The sequence below is a fragment of the Melitaea cinxia genome, chromosome 10, assembly GCF_905220565.1.
Source record: "Melitaea cinxia chromosome 10, ilMelCinx1.1, whole genome shotgun sequence".
In the NCBI taxonomy this organism is placed as follows: domain Eukaryota; kingdom Metazoa; phylum Arthropoda; class Insecta; order Lepidoptera; family Nymphalidae; genus Melitaea; species Melitaea cinxia.
In genome coordinates, this window is record NC_059403.1 from 15,856,266 (window position 1) to 15,871,704 (window position 15,439).

At 33.5% G+C, this 15,439-nt stretch overlaps 1 long non-coding RNA gene across 1 annotated transcript in view; it reads left to right on the plus strand.

Annotated features, from left to right (window-relative positions):
- The window catches only part of LOC123657355, a 58,159-nt gene extending 44,145 nt beyond the window's left edge, over positions 1–14,014 (plus strand). The window contains exon 2 of the long non-coding RNA XR_006743694.1: positions 13,863–14,014. This is a non-coding gene — a long non-coding RNA (uncharacterized LOC123657355). The remainder of the gene's footprint in view (positions 1–13,862) is intronic.
- Positions 14,015–15,439: the final 1,425 nt, after the last annotated feature.

The window sequence follows — 15,439 nt, forward strand, 5'->3', positions numbered from 1 at the left end:
ACGATTTTAATGCTCAGTAGTCTTTGCTTCATGCATTAATATATAGATTTCTGTAAATAATGTAACTTATGTATAAAGAGTTTATATAGCATTCAAATACATTGACAAGTAAGGCAATAAATATTTATATAGTATTATTTCTAGACGAAGAAATAATCAAATATCGAATAAATTTAAAAAGGACTGGTTACAAGTACCAGGTTTCGTTAACTCTAAGTGTGTGTGTGCTTGTGTAAATTTTTCAAAAAACTTTTTTGTTTCAAACGAGTTTTAAATGGACTTAGGTTAATTTTTTCAATTATTTTCAATATTTCATCTGGTGAAACTGTTAGAATTCTATAAAAAAAAAAACCTGTCTAATAATGTGCTAATTTTTTTATTATTAATATTAAGAATACCGCGTATCAATTTTTTTTTTGTTTTCCTATGGAAAGTCTAAACCAATTATAATTAATATGTTGTGCTTTTGAGGTTTTAAAAATATTTTTCCTAAGCTAAAGTTTAATAACATGTCAATTTTATGACAATTGAGCTGCTTTCTAATTATAAATAATTATAAATAAATGCTCTACAAAAGTCACAAAAAAAAAATCTCAAATAACATTTTTCGATTAAAAAAAACGAATTAAAACTATTCAACCTCCTTAATATATAAATCATCAACAAAAGAAAAAAAATATTATGTATATGACAATAACAATACGAATGACAATCACATAGATTTTCACAAAACGTTCAAGCTGAGGTAGTTCTTATGCATACATAGTATAAAGATCAAATTAATACAACAATATATACATTCGCGATTTCTACGGACCCGCAACTTTCTCTTAGTGAAACTATGTTTTATCCATTGTACGACAGACGTTACTACGCAAATAGTAGATTTCGAATTTCAAACTATCACAAAGTATGTATATTAATATATATTTTTTAATTAAAAAACCTTGCGAGGAAAAGACTTTAACGAGTTCGTACAACTGGCGGCGATAACGGCAACTGGCTGTCGATAATTTAATAATGATTAAAAATATAAATAAAATTTAAATAAAACATGGTAAAAATTAATTAACGATTACGCTTGATTTATTTTAAATATTTATTTGTTTTAAATTATACTTATATAGATTTTAAAACTATAACTTTTAAATTAAGTTGTGCATGTAAAACATTCTGTAAGAGTTTTTTTAAATAAAATTTTTAATAATCTATGTTGTTAGTTATTGTAATTAATAAATAAAACATTAATGAATTTAAAATTAAATTCCGTGTTTTAAATATGTCACGAAGTCATCATTCGTTGTTGATCAATTACACGATATTTTTAATATTCGGTGGTTTTCAAACGATCGTTTAATGAATGGAATTAATAAACAAGGTCATATACCAATTATATTAAATTAAAAAATTAATTAAAATTTATAACTTTGAATAAATTATATTTTTTGTGTTTTATAAAATTACCTAATTTTTTTACTGGTAAGATTCCCAAGAAAATTCTTTTTAGGCTTTCTTGTAAAATTTCTCCGATGCCTAAAAAAAAATAAAAAAAAAAAAAAAAAAAATCTTACCATTTTTAAAATTACACCAAATTCAAATAACACTTAGAAATAACAATATCTACACAACACAGAAACCGCTACTATAGTCGGTCACAGACACGAAAACAGTTCACTTATTATCGGAAAAAAAAAACTCAAGTCGCCTTACAAAACATTTCTGTCCTGTCTGACACGATGGAAAGACGGCTATGGACTGAATCGTGCCGAAAGTGCGGCGTTTCGCCCCGTTTAACGATTCAAGCGGTGTGCGTACGCGCACCGGACCTAACTGTCTTGATACTTTGACGTGAATAATAATATTATAAAAATGAAAGTGATTTATTATTGACGAAATCGTATGACTTAATATTATCAGTGATTTTGGTAACATTTTTGCGGTTAACATTAATCATAATTAGGACTGCTTTGTGTATGCAACTGCATCGACTTAAATGAAAAAAAAATTGAATTTTTAATTCCTTAAAGAAACTATTTTTCTTTACAAAATAAATATCGTCAAAAAGATATAATTTATTACTTATTAAACTAAGTATGGATAAGTAACTAGCGATCGTTGAGTAAAAGTTCATTAAAAGCTATTAAAAAACTCTCTAAAGCTCTGCATATTTTTGCGATAATGGTTATCTAGTACATTGTATTTATCAAATAATGATAATGTACATATAATTCATTGCTAAGCTGTGGAACTAGAAAAAAGAACTTTGTGTTACATATGTTCTGTTTTGTGCTTTGAAAAGTAAGAAGGTCGTCTACTTCCAAAAAGTGTTTGTTGCTATATGGAGGTGGCACCCCTATAGGGATCCATGGGGTTTGATTTGATAGATATTTGTATTACTAAAAATATTTATTTTTAGTCTTGATAACTATCCTTTTGGGTTCTTGCGCGCATCAAATTATTGCCAGTAAAAATATTAACTAATTGTATTATACTTATAAAAAGCAACCAAAAAATATTTGATCCTACTTGAGCAACTATAAATCATCAATGTTCAATTAAATTGCAGATAAACAATTATTAAAATGTAACCCACACTCCGCCTTTGAATTCAAGTCGTTAATAATTCTCGTGAAAATTTCAAATTCAAATAAATGCAACTTTCAGACTTCAAATTTTCAAGAAAGTTTTACGTATATTAAAGTACTTGAAACTCAACTACAAAATATTTGAGAGCCCGAAACTTATTTTAAAACCGCTTATACTTTGAAAGTGCTTAATTCATAGCCCTCGAGTTATTTACTGATACGCAGAAACTGTTTCGTTTAATTTAAAAAGTTTGGTTCGAGTTTTAAGAAATACATATTGAATTCTCTTCAAGAACCATCCTTTGTAAACATTTGTAAGGGTAATATTAATAAAAAAATCCTTATAATTAAAAAAAAATCCTTTTATACAACTTTGGTTTTCGATCTTAGCTTTCTTATAAAACAGTACGTAAAAATTTGGAATCATTGGAAACTAAACATTTCCTGCGGTTTCAATTACGTTAAATTTTGGTAGTAATGATCTCATTGAGCCAAGATTATATATATACTACGGTGCTGAATCCAGCTGAGCTAGACCAATTCGATTGGCCGGGGCGAGGTGGCGAATGTTAGCGCGATCCCATTTCGCCCCACCCAAGCGGGCGACTGCTCACACGTGGTGGTTTTTTAGTCAATAGGAGTCTGACATAACCGCCAGAGATTTCGATGATGATTTTCCATTTTCATTTTCCATGATGGATTTTGCTCGTGTAAAAAAAGGGACCCTCTGGCGCCCCTCGCCGGAGGGCATCCATGAAGGATTTTCCCCACGTAAAAAAAGACCAATTCGATTAAGTAGCTTTTGAAAAAGCTAGTTAATTATATCTTTTCGTTACTTGCTAAGTACTTTACGGCCAATACATTCAAACCGTGAATTTTGTCAAAGTTGCTTATGATGGAGAAACGCGGTCTCAATGATCCTCATAAAAAGCTCAGGGTCAATCAGTTGGCGAAAGAGATCTAAAAATAATGGAAACCTGATTAAGTTACAAAAATGAAAATGTCGCAAAGGTGAAGTAAAAGCCGACAAATGCGACTATCAAGGCAGACATAATACTTGGATTAAATTACCAGCAGCCACTAATTTCTGTCAACCAAAGACTGAAAGCTGGATATCAATGCAGAAGCTTAAAAATTATCTTAGTTTACTTTATATATAAATAAATATATGGTAGATTTATGATAAAAGCATTTATTATAATATATTTCATGCTGCAAAAATATTTGAAATAAAAAAAAACTTAACTAATTATAAATACTTCAAATACCAAGACTACTCGAATGACAAATCACACAAAACTTCTGTTAAAAATAAAATTTTTACGCACGTCTCCTTTCACCATGCACGAATGTCACTTTAAGTGTAAGAGGGAGACGTCAGTATTATTCCTATTCAATCAGACACAATACCTTAAAACGTTTCGTCACTTCCTTAATTTAATTATTAAATTGTTATCAAATGGCAATTAAATTTATTGATATGGCACCTTCATATTTCCTTTAGATAGTGTAAAGCTTTAAATAGTGTAAAGTTAACATCAAGCTAGGACTGTCAAAGTTACTTGTCTCGGTTTTTTAATGAGAAGTCGCAAAATTCCTACATCAACGGAATCATCTAACTACCTACGAGATGGCAGCAAGTTATCGAACTAAATGTTTCATATATTTTATTATTAGTAAATAAATAAATAATTCTTTATTTCAAATATAAATGACCCATAAAAGCAATTCTTCGTACAATGGATGAAAACAACAAAACAAATATAACTAAAAATGTTTAAATGCCACAACAGTTTTACATTTACAACAATATTTAATAATCGAAATAATAAAAATAAATAATACCAAACACAAATACAAAAATTAACAATAATTCATTATATTAAAACTAAGATAACTAATTACGGTAAAATGTCAAATATTCGTGTGTTGTTAATGTGACTAAATTTGTAAAATCTTACCTTGAATTGCTATATTAAATACGAAGAAATCGTTTCCCCGACATAATCATCATTAAGTACGAGTATATTAATACGCTAAGGTTTGCCTCCCTTTTCAGTAAAAACTATTTTATAGATGATTGTTTGCTCTATTGGCATCAACAACAAAACGAAAATTACCATTGGTTCTTTTTTGTAAAATAATTAATTATTAAAATTATATATATGACAGCTTTAATTTTAAAACAATGTCAACTTGATTGGCGGTCGGTAATTTTATTTATTTATTGAGGGCGAATTATTCGCACGGGTATTGATAGTATTTCTTATTTATACAGCATAGTAGCAAAATAATATCAAATAAAAATACTTTTACAATATTACCTGTAAGTAATAAGATCCCAAACAAATCAATTAACGAAGGAACATTAAACAGAAGCTAATTAATCTTGAAAATAATCTCGATTTCTTTACCTCCTCAATTATATAATTAGATATAGGTATGTAAGTATTAAATAAAAAATTTGATTTCCTATTATTTGTTTGAAAAAACCAGTATCATGTAGTAGTGAAGAGAATAGATTTTGAACCAGAGCAATATTTTTATAGAGTCATCCTATCAATAAATACAAAACGATGCGAAAATGTCTGACCAAAGAGCCCGAGCACTTTTGGTTAAATGAGGACCATTGGGATCCCATTACGTAATACTATAATTGCAGTAGCTTCAGTTATAATTTTGTTTTCATAAAATAAACGTAAATGTTTGCATCAATTGTTAAATTCTTTCCAGACAGGAACCATTAATTGACTCTCTGTACATGTGCTACACCCAAAAGACATGATGGAACGCCGATATTCCAGAATACTGAAATTAAAATATTTATCCTAATATTTAGTACAAACCAGTTTTTTTTTTGTTATTTGTTATTTAAGGCCAAATTTCAACCTCCCTTATCAAAGCCTGTTTATTAAAGGACGGCGTTAATTACAAATTATCTCTCTCCTGTATCTTGTCTATAAAAAGCCGTGAATTAATATATATATTTTTTGTATTATCTATTACCTGTTTGTTGGAGAAGGTTATTTGAATAATTATGCATAATATTTGCATTTAAATATCTTTTGATTTCGCCTTAAATTTCCAAATTGAGGAGGTAGATGTAGACATTTTATTTTTAAAATTGTTTTATACCAAAAAAATCGTAACTACTTGGTATAAAGCAGTAGAACGTTGAATTTTGGATCATTTATATTGATTTATTTAGCCTGTAACATCCTACACTTTGTAAATATCTCTTTCTTCATATAGGAGAAGAATTGGAGCTTAAATTCATCCTGTAACGTGCCACTGCTAAGCATAAGCCTCTTTCCGCATGTTGGAGAAAGATCAAAGCACCACGCCAAATAATCCACAACAATACTCCACTGCAGGTTAACGGATATGTTCCCTACGATGAGTAACGATCGCTATCAGGTATTTATGATAACAACCAGGACCGACGGCTTAACGTGCTCTCCGAGGCACGGTGGGGAGACATCCAAACTGGAAAGAAATATTCGTACAAATACAAATATCTACCCTGAGCGAAAACGAACCCGCAAACCGTCGCTGTTTTAGGCGGCTACTCGCACCACTACACCATATCTGTTATTACGGACAAGATAAGGAAAACATATAATTATTACACAAAAGACAAATCTGACTAATGGACATATATCACAACATACTGGAAGAACAAACAAAAAAAGTTTTACATCCTTCATCCTTTTATGACGAAGACAAGGACCAAAAGATTGTTTTGTTATTCAACCTCTAAAGAGGTGAAGTAGGGCGTGAAAGTTTGTATGGCACTCTAACATATAGAACAGAGATGAGTATAGGGCAGTATGAGAATTCAGTTTTGATATTTGAATCTTTTACTATTATTTAATTGTAAAGGAAAATGGAATTTTACATCAGAGTTACTTTATTACTAAAGCTTTGAGTAATGATACAAATTACTTATAAGTCTTCGTTATTTGTTCATTCGACTTTCATTAGTATTTCTAGAACAAGTACAGGAAGACGTGAGATAATTAACTTACATATGAAATAGTATTCTAACTGTAGACGTCTTCTTTTCTCAGTGATCAAAAAACTTATGTATAAATTTATCCGTTTGTATAGAACCTTAAACTTAACACCTTTTTTAAAATTAATTGTGGTAGAGCCTCGATAATTGGTTATTATCAGTGAATTTCATCTGGGCGATCTAGGGCTACTGGTCGTAATTATACAGATCCAAATCCTAATCACCATTCTCTAGCAAGAAACTAACGAGAAAATCTATAGAATACTTCACTTCAGCCTATTGCAGTCCACTGATGGACATAGGCCTCCACAAGTCCACGCAAAAAATGGCGTGAACCTATGTGTTTTGCTCATAGTTACCACGCTGGGCAAGCGAGTTGGTGACCGCAGGGCTGGCTTTGTCGCACCAAAAACGCTGCTGCCATTCCGTTGCTACTCCATATAAATTATATATCATTTTATAGATACCGGCTCTACCGGCATCAACAATTAAAAACGTATTATTGCTTTTTTTTGTAAATTATTAAGCTATTAAAATTATAAAATTATATATAAATATATACATTGAGACATAGTACAGCAAAGCTGCCATCTGACAGCTTTAATTTTGAAACAACGTCAACATGATTGACGGTCGGTAAATTTTTTGTTTAATTTTAAATCAACTTACGTATAAATACTCCTTTGAATTTTTTTAAGTGATAATTATTAAAGTTATTTAGTGCGAATTATTCGCACGTGTACAACTAGTTATTTATTAATTTATTAATACATGATTGTATTTGACACAATAGATTTGACTCTACTTTAATTAATCAAATTTAAAGATCAAGGCCTACTAATTATACAATATTTATCATAGCGTTCAAAATACAGGAAAAAAAAAGATTTTTGACCTAAAGTTCGTATTGGATAAATGATTTAAGTGTATTTTTACCCGACTGCCAAGGAAGGGTTATGTTTTTCGCGCGTATCTTGTATGTATGTATGTATATTTGTATGTAATATTCTTTACTACCTCATATTTCCAGAACCACTGAACGGATTTACATAATTGAGGTATCGTTAGGTTCGTCTTAGCTGCCCAAGTGTTCTTAGATAGGTGACATTAAAAAAAATCAAACATGGCGGCTGCGCGAAGCCATTGTAGTTAATGAAAAAAAATTTTTTTTCTCGAATAGTACAATATGGGTATCAAATTGAAGGACACAATACAAGAATTTTAAAAAGGTATATCATGATTATTATTCCCACTAGTCATTAAGTTCAAGAGCGAACAATGACATTCAATTATTGTTTTAATACTTTTCTAGTTAAGCTCGTAATTTAACAGTTTTCCAATAATGTAAAAAAAATGGTTGTCTGTAAGGTTAGTTTACGGACGATAGTTTAACGTGACAACGTTATAACAAAACATCTAACTGAGGTAGGGCACAGCAGGAATTTCCTGTTCAAAATCTGTAGCAGCCCGACTGGGGTAGTACCTCTACCTTACAGAAGATCACAGCTAAATAATACTGTTTTCAAGCAGTATTGTGTTCCTGTTGGTAAGTAAGGTGACCAGAGCTCCTGGGGGGATTGGGGATTGGGTCGGCAACGCGCTTGCGATGCTTCTGGTGTTGCAGGCGTCTATAAGCTACGGTAATCTTTTACCATCAGGCAAGCCGTACGCTTGTTTGTCGACCTAGTGATATAAAAAAAAAAATCTCCAAGTGAGTGGAATATAGTTGCGGCGCATTCATACAATTAGCGTAACGGGACAATAAACGTAACGCAATGGGTCATCCTTTATCGTGCATGCAGCCGGCATTCATCCATTTATTAGACGTTGTCATGTCAAAAGGTAATATTATGCATATATTGGCGGTACTTTTAATGATGAATTTGAATACTATTCCTTTTTTAATATTACTTTACACATTAATCATGGATTTGATCTGGTCATAAAACAAAGAGTATGTGTAGTTATGTAGGTAAGAAGTTATACTTCATTGGCTAGCTAATTTCACGTTGCTTAATTCTTCTTCTTTGACTAGCTAACTTCAGGGTGTCGGTTTTATTCGTGACGGTGTGTGCGCGCATCGTAAAAATTTACTCTCATAATTTTTCCTTAACGCGCCAAAAGAGGTTATAACTTTAAAAAAAAAATTCTTCAACTCCAGCCAACAAGCGTACGAAGAACCTGATGGTAAGTGGTCACCGTAAACTAGAGGAACATACCCGCCTCCTAATTGAGAACGGAAAACGTCTCCAAGACCTGCAGGACAGACTGACCAAACAGGAGGAAGCGGTGGTCGAACAGAGAACCTACGCGAGTGTTGCGACGGCTGGATTTCCGCCAAGGAGACCGGTTGCCTCACACTCGCTGGTGGTCTCGTCGGCAAACGAGGAATTGACGGGTGAGGAAGTCCTCACCCAGTAAGGGAGACAATGGAGGCCAAAGAGGTGTGGGTTAGGGTCGAGAAAGTGCGGAAGGCCAAGGATAGAAAAATAATGATGGCCTTCAGCACGAAAGAAGAGAGGAACAAAGCGCGAATGAGAGTGGAAGAGAAAGGTAAGGGTCTCCTGGTCGAGGAGGTAAGTAACAGGGACCCGCTTCTGGTTCTGAGGGGCGTCTCGTCAGTTAACACTGACGAGGACGTATTGAAGGCCCTGAGGAACCAGAATCCGGAATTATTTTATGGCCTTGACCAGGAGACCGGTAGGGCTAGGGTCCGCTACAGGCGACGGGCCCGGAATCCGCACGCGGCCCACGTGGTTCTGGAGACCTCGCCCGCCCTCTGGGATAGGATTACCTGTAAAGGATATGTCCATATCGACCTCCAGAGGGTGAGGGCTGAGGACCAGTCCCCTTTGGGGCAGTGCTCCCGATGCCTGGGCTACGGGCACAGCAGGTAGTTTTGTGTGGAGTCGGTCGACGTGTGCAGCCACTGCGGCGGCTCGCACCTGAAGACGGAGTGCTCGGACTGGGCGCAGGCCATCCCGCTCTCCTGCAGAAACTGCCGAAGAGCAAAGCTGGACAAGCTAGATCACAACGCCTTTAGCAGCGACTGCCCCGTCAGGAGCAAGTGGGACGAACTGGCGCGGTCGACGGTCGCGTACTCGTGAAGGTGCGATGGTCGGTGCAGTGGCGTATCAGCAGGAAGTCTCCATCCCCTGGCAAAATATGCGCGAGACACTCTGTGGGGGTCTTGGATCCGGAGGAAACTTGTGTGTTTGTTGCGGGACAAGACTCCAGCAGAGCGAGAGGGGAGTGCACGTACAGCGACTCCTGCGCAGGTTTTCGGCATTGGGTTACAGGACATAATTAATTAAGAAAGGGTCTCAGACGGAGGATGATTTTTATCCTTGCAATATTATATGAGGTCGCAAGTGGAATAATGGTCCCTGATTCAGAATGCAGGCAAATATGCTATTTCTATATGATTAGCATATAAGATAATAGCATAGCATAAGGATAGGATAAGTTTAGGGTAAGGATATAAAATTAAGAATAGACTGTAAAATAAGTAAAAGTTCAAGACACGGTCAGTCGGAGACGCGGGTTCGAATCCCGCTGGAGCGGTCAATTTTTGATATGATATTCAAAAATGTTTAGAATTAGAAAATAGTAACACAAAAATAAAATCGTACATATTAAAAGTTCAAGAGTAAAGTTGAAGTAGTTAATAAGTGTAATGAAAGAAATGTACTAATAACATAGCACTAGACTAGAATATGTAAAATAACTATATAATAATATAAGACTAAGATCCTGTAATACTAGATTAAGACCCTGTAGTTTATTAAGGATGAACAAAAATTTGTGTTAAAAATAGAATATAAGAAAAATTGTAATAATGATAATAGATATCATTAAGACTATTTAATAGTAATAACTAGATATTAAGGAATAATCAACATTGTAAAACAAAGAACGTTAAAACCCAAGAGTGCCAAATTATTTACCCATGTGAAATATAAAGTAAGGTAATCATAGCAGAAAAATTAGGACTTAAAAGTAGAGGGAACCCACCCTGTGTGCGAAAGGTGATGAATGCTAGAAAGATAAGGTATGCGGAATGAAAGTGCGAGAACAATAAATGTGAGAACTGGTATGAAAGAGAAAATAGAAAATACAGGCTCCGACCCTTAACCGGAGGATTAGAATTAAAAAATAAAATTAAAAAAAAAAGTGGTCACCTTAGCATATAGACGCCTGAAACACGAGAAACATTGTAAGCGCATTGATGATGCTACTCCTAGATCAGTAATATTGCTTTCCTACTGCTGCTTCAGCTGTATTCTTTAGTAAGGTCGAGGTATTTCCTGCTGCGCCCTACCTCAGTTAATTACATATCCCCGACATAGAAATATTATTTACTAGCTGTCCGGACAGACTTCGTTCTGTCAATATTTAATTGTTAGTTTAATGTTTTCCGAGTGATGACTTAATTTTTTTTTTGATGTTATAAAAACCTTCCTTGGGCCTTAAGAAACATACAAAATAAATTAGCCGAATTGGTCGAGCCATTCTTGAGTTATGCGCTTAGCAACATTCATTTTTATTTATATAGACTAGAGGTCGCTTGAGACTAACTATTTTTTTAATTACGAATAAGTAGAAGATCAAAAGTTTAAAAGCATTATCCTATTCGGGAAATATTTGTAAAATGTATATCAAAGGAAATCATGAGGTTATATAATTAAAATTTAGTTGCAAATCACAGGGTATCCGGTATGCAATCAGTTTTAATTTTTTTTGAAAAATGTTCTTTGATAATAAATCATTTGTATAAAGTGATTTTTAGTGTAATATCAAGTTGGTACTTAAAAAAAAACATCGTAATCAATGCCGCTGACAACGTTACGACAGAACCGACATGTTCAATCATTCGGGTTGGAAGTGAAAGTACACTGAAGACGTAATTGGTAACAAAGTTCTCGTTAACACTCATTAATTATACGAATATTTCTTTTTACAAACAATTAACCGCTAGTGACAGACATCAACTGTGAAATAGTCAAGATAATATATAATTTCCTAGTTTTAGTGTACCTTGTATGAACTATTTAAAAACAAGTTTTCTTCTTCTGTAACTTAATATACTTTAAATATTAAGCGATGTCCTAGCTTTACTAGGCAGTCATAGGACTGTCAATCTGCAATCTTATGTAATAAATCATCTGTAGGATAATCGTAATGCACCTTTAACCAAAGACATGAGAAATTTAGATCTTGCGGATGCTGATGATGATAATAAAAAAAAATTACACCCTACGGTTGGATGGTAAAGAATTTTTTTACTGTTAAGGCCATGTTTTATACTATACTAGCTGTGCCTGCAACTTCGTCTACGTGGAATTTAGCAAAAAAAATATTGTTCAGTTCGCAAAGTTATAAGGTAAATAAATTTCTAAAATAAAAGTAGCCTAATTTACTCCTTAGTACATCAGCTATCTGCCAGTGAAAGTCAAGTCAAAATCGGTCCAGCTGTTTCAGAGATTACTCGGGACAAAAAGACAGACAGACAAAATTTGTAAAAAAATGTTATTTTGGTATATGTACCGTGTATAGATCCATATGAATTTTGTAAAAAGTAGTTGTTTTTATATTACAAACTGTAATTATTATCGTAATTTGTATCGAGTATAAATTAATTTATTATATAATACACATATATATTAATTACATTCAAATGTATGCTATGAAAAAGTAGTGGTAAGCTAGTAAAGGTAATAAAGCTGTTTATCAAACACAGCTTGATATTTATCTATTCATTTTGTTTTCTACTAACTTGGTCTATCATGGAGATCATTGTAAAAAGTATCATATGTATAAATCTTACAAAACCGAATTAAAATTCTTACAAAAAATGTGACTAGGAAGTATCTGGTCATACAAAAACTATTAGCGATATTTCATTATTAACATAAAATAATAATGACATGTAATAAATTATTTTCAAAAAGGTTTATGTGTGGGTACATATGTGTCACTGCTATTAAGCTGAATTAGGTTTTTTAATGACGCAGAAGGAGGCCGCGGAGCAGGCCAGGGAGAATAACGTCTCCGCTGACCCACTCCAGCGCAGACGTACGGGGACAAGGAGGAGACGGTTTGCCCACCTGCCCCCCCCCCCCCCCCCCATCGTAATAGTGTGGTCGCCGGCCGATAGTCGGGGGACTTTGGCCGGCCGGACGACACGACCCCACATATCTGAGGGGTGTCCTTGTTGTGAGCGAGGCCACCCCCAACATTGTGCCTGGGCCCGGAGGTTTCATCCGGGCCTACCACCGGTGCGAGGTGGCGAGTGCTAGCGTGACCCCACCTCGCGCCACCCAAGCGGACGACTGCTCACACGTGGTGGTTTTTTTTTAGTCAATAGGAGTTTGACATAAGTTTTGATGATGATTTCCCATTTTCACTTTCCATGATGGATTTTCCCCACGTAAAAAAAGGCTTTTTAGGAAAATACTTTATAGCGTATATCGACATAGGTTTACCGGAATTCATTTTTTTACTCTTTACCCTCTCAGCGCGCTCAATTTCGTTTTCATCTAAATTTAGTTTTTCAGCAATCTGAGTAACTACTTCGATTAGGAAAAGGGCTACACACGACTTTTATGATTTAATGATGTCGAAAGTGACAAAAATACGTCGAATAGGATTCGATTTATTTTTAAGCGACTTCAAAAAAGAAGACATTTCTCAACTGTACTGTATTTTTATTATGTATGTTACCTAATAACATGTTGCTGGGTGTACCGATTTTGTTAATCCTTTTTTTTATCAAAAACTGTAGCGAGTCCTTTTTGAGTTATCGTTAATAATGCGTGTTTATATGACTAATTTATCGTCTACCTACGTTGCATTAGTTGTCGATTTAGATTAAGTTTTTTTTTCGTTTGCGAGCAAACAAAATTATTTATTCGTAAATATTAATTAACTTTCACATATCCTCTTCACTAAAAAAACAATTATTAAAATCAATTAACTTTCGCCATAAAAAATATAATCGTAGAACCGAGTAAATAATCTCCCACAAAATTTATACATATAATGAGTTTGAAGGAGACGTCTATACAATTTTTTTTGGAATTTCTAACTACGATTATCTGTCTGTCTGTATGTTTAATTCATGCGTCATGCATAATCTGCTCTACTAAAATAGAGCACAAGACAACCAAGTGGAAGATTCATAATTATACGCCATTTCGAGCTTTTACAGTATAGGTAAAAAATTACAGTGAAATTGTAATGAAGTTATTTTGTTTTTGCAGATCTACCAGAGGTGAAACCAAGAACTCTAGTTAATTAAAAAGTTCAAGGATGCCACGGAATATTAAACAGTTAATAATACACAATATACATCTTCTTATTATTATACAGTTGATTAATTAACTACCAAAATAAAAATATTTTAATGTTAAAATGGCTGGTTTCAAACAAACTTGTTTGATAAAAAAATAAAAGTTTTGTGTAAAATAAATGATTTGTTTCTGCATTTTCCTCAATATAAAGATAGTTACAATATCACTTCGAGGAATATACGAAAACTACGAACCAGGCAGACGTTGCCATGCCGTAAAACCAGCTACTTTTCAGCTTTGATTGCTGACATACTGAAAGCAGCGCATTTTGAACATAGACCTCCATAACTTCGCCCCAAAAATGGCGTGAACTCATGTATTTTGCCCATACTCACCACGCTGGGCAGGCAGGGTGGTGGCTTTGTCGCATCGAAGACGCTGCTGCCTGTCTTCGGCCTGTGTATTTGAAAGTCAGCTGTTGGATGGTTATCCCGCCATCGGTCAGCTTTTTAAGTTCCAAGGTGGTAGTGGAGCTATGTTATCCCTTAGTCGCCTCTTACGACACCAACAGAGGGGGTGGCTATATTCACATTCTATTGTATTTAATCAGATATTTTTAAATCAACCCTGGTACCATAGAAACTTACACACGAAAAGTTTTAAAATTTAACCAAATTGATCCAACCGCTTAGGAGGAGCTAAGTGACAAACACGTACAAAAGAATTATATATATCAATGATTGAATTGAATGAAATGATTTGAATACACGAAAAAATAAAAATGAAAAAATCGAATTTCAATAAATAATTTATATTAGAAAGTTGAATAAGAAAAAAAATGCTTTCGTTGAAAAAGTTATTTAAATTAAATTAGGTGAACGAAATTCGTATAAATTTAAAATTTAAAACCGATAATATCGTAAATACGAAACTAAATGTGTTTCATAAATAAGAGCTAAGTCTTTAAATCGATTTTAATGTGTGAAATTATTTCAATTCTAGAGAATTATTTATTGTTGATATACACTAGCTGACCGGCGAACTTCGTATCGCCTAACACAAACTTTATCGTATGGTATTAAAGTTCAAACTGACTTTTAAGTATTATCACAAATCTTTTGTATGGGAGTATAGAAAAGTGTTGTTTTTAGACTTTTTCAGGAAATTTAATTTTTTTTTTTTAGAATTTTTCTCTCCGTAAGAACCATCCTCGTACTTCAAGGAATATTTTAAAAAAAGAATTAGCGAAATCGGTCCAACCGTTCTCGAGTTTTGCGCTTAGCAACACATTCAGCGACTCATTTTTATATTATAGATGCTTCTTAGACTCAGATAAAACACACACACACACACGCACACACACACACAAAGTGCTATTGGTAATGTCATATTATTTTATTGTTCTACTACAAAAAAAATGTCACAGGCAGTATTATAAACAGCTACAAAACATTATTGACGAAATTGAAAATAATACAAAGTATGTGAAAGGTTCATTGACCCGAATCACAAATTTTTAAGATAGAATTTGCATGTATCCTCCTTTA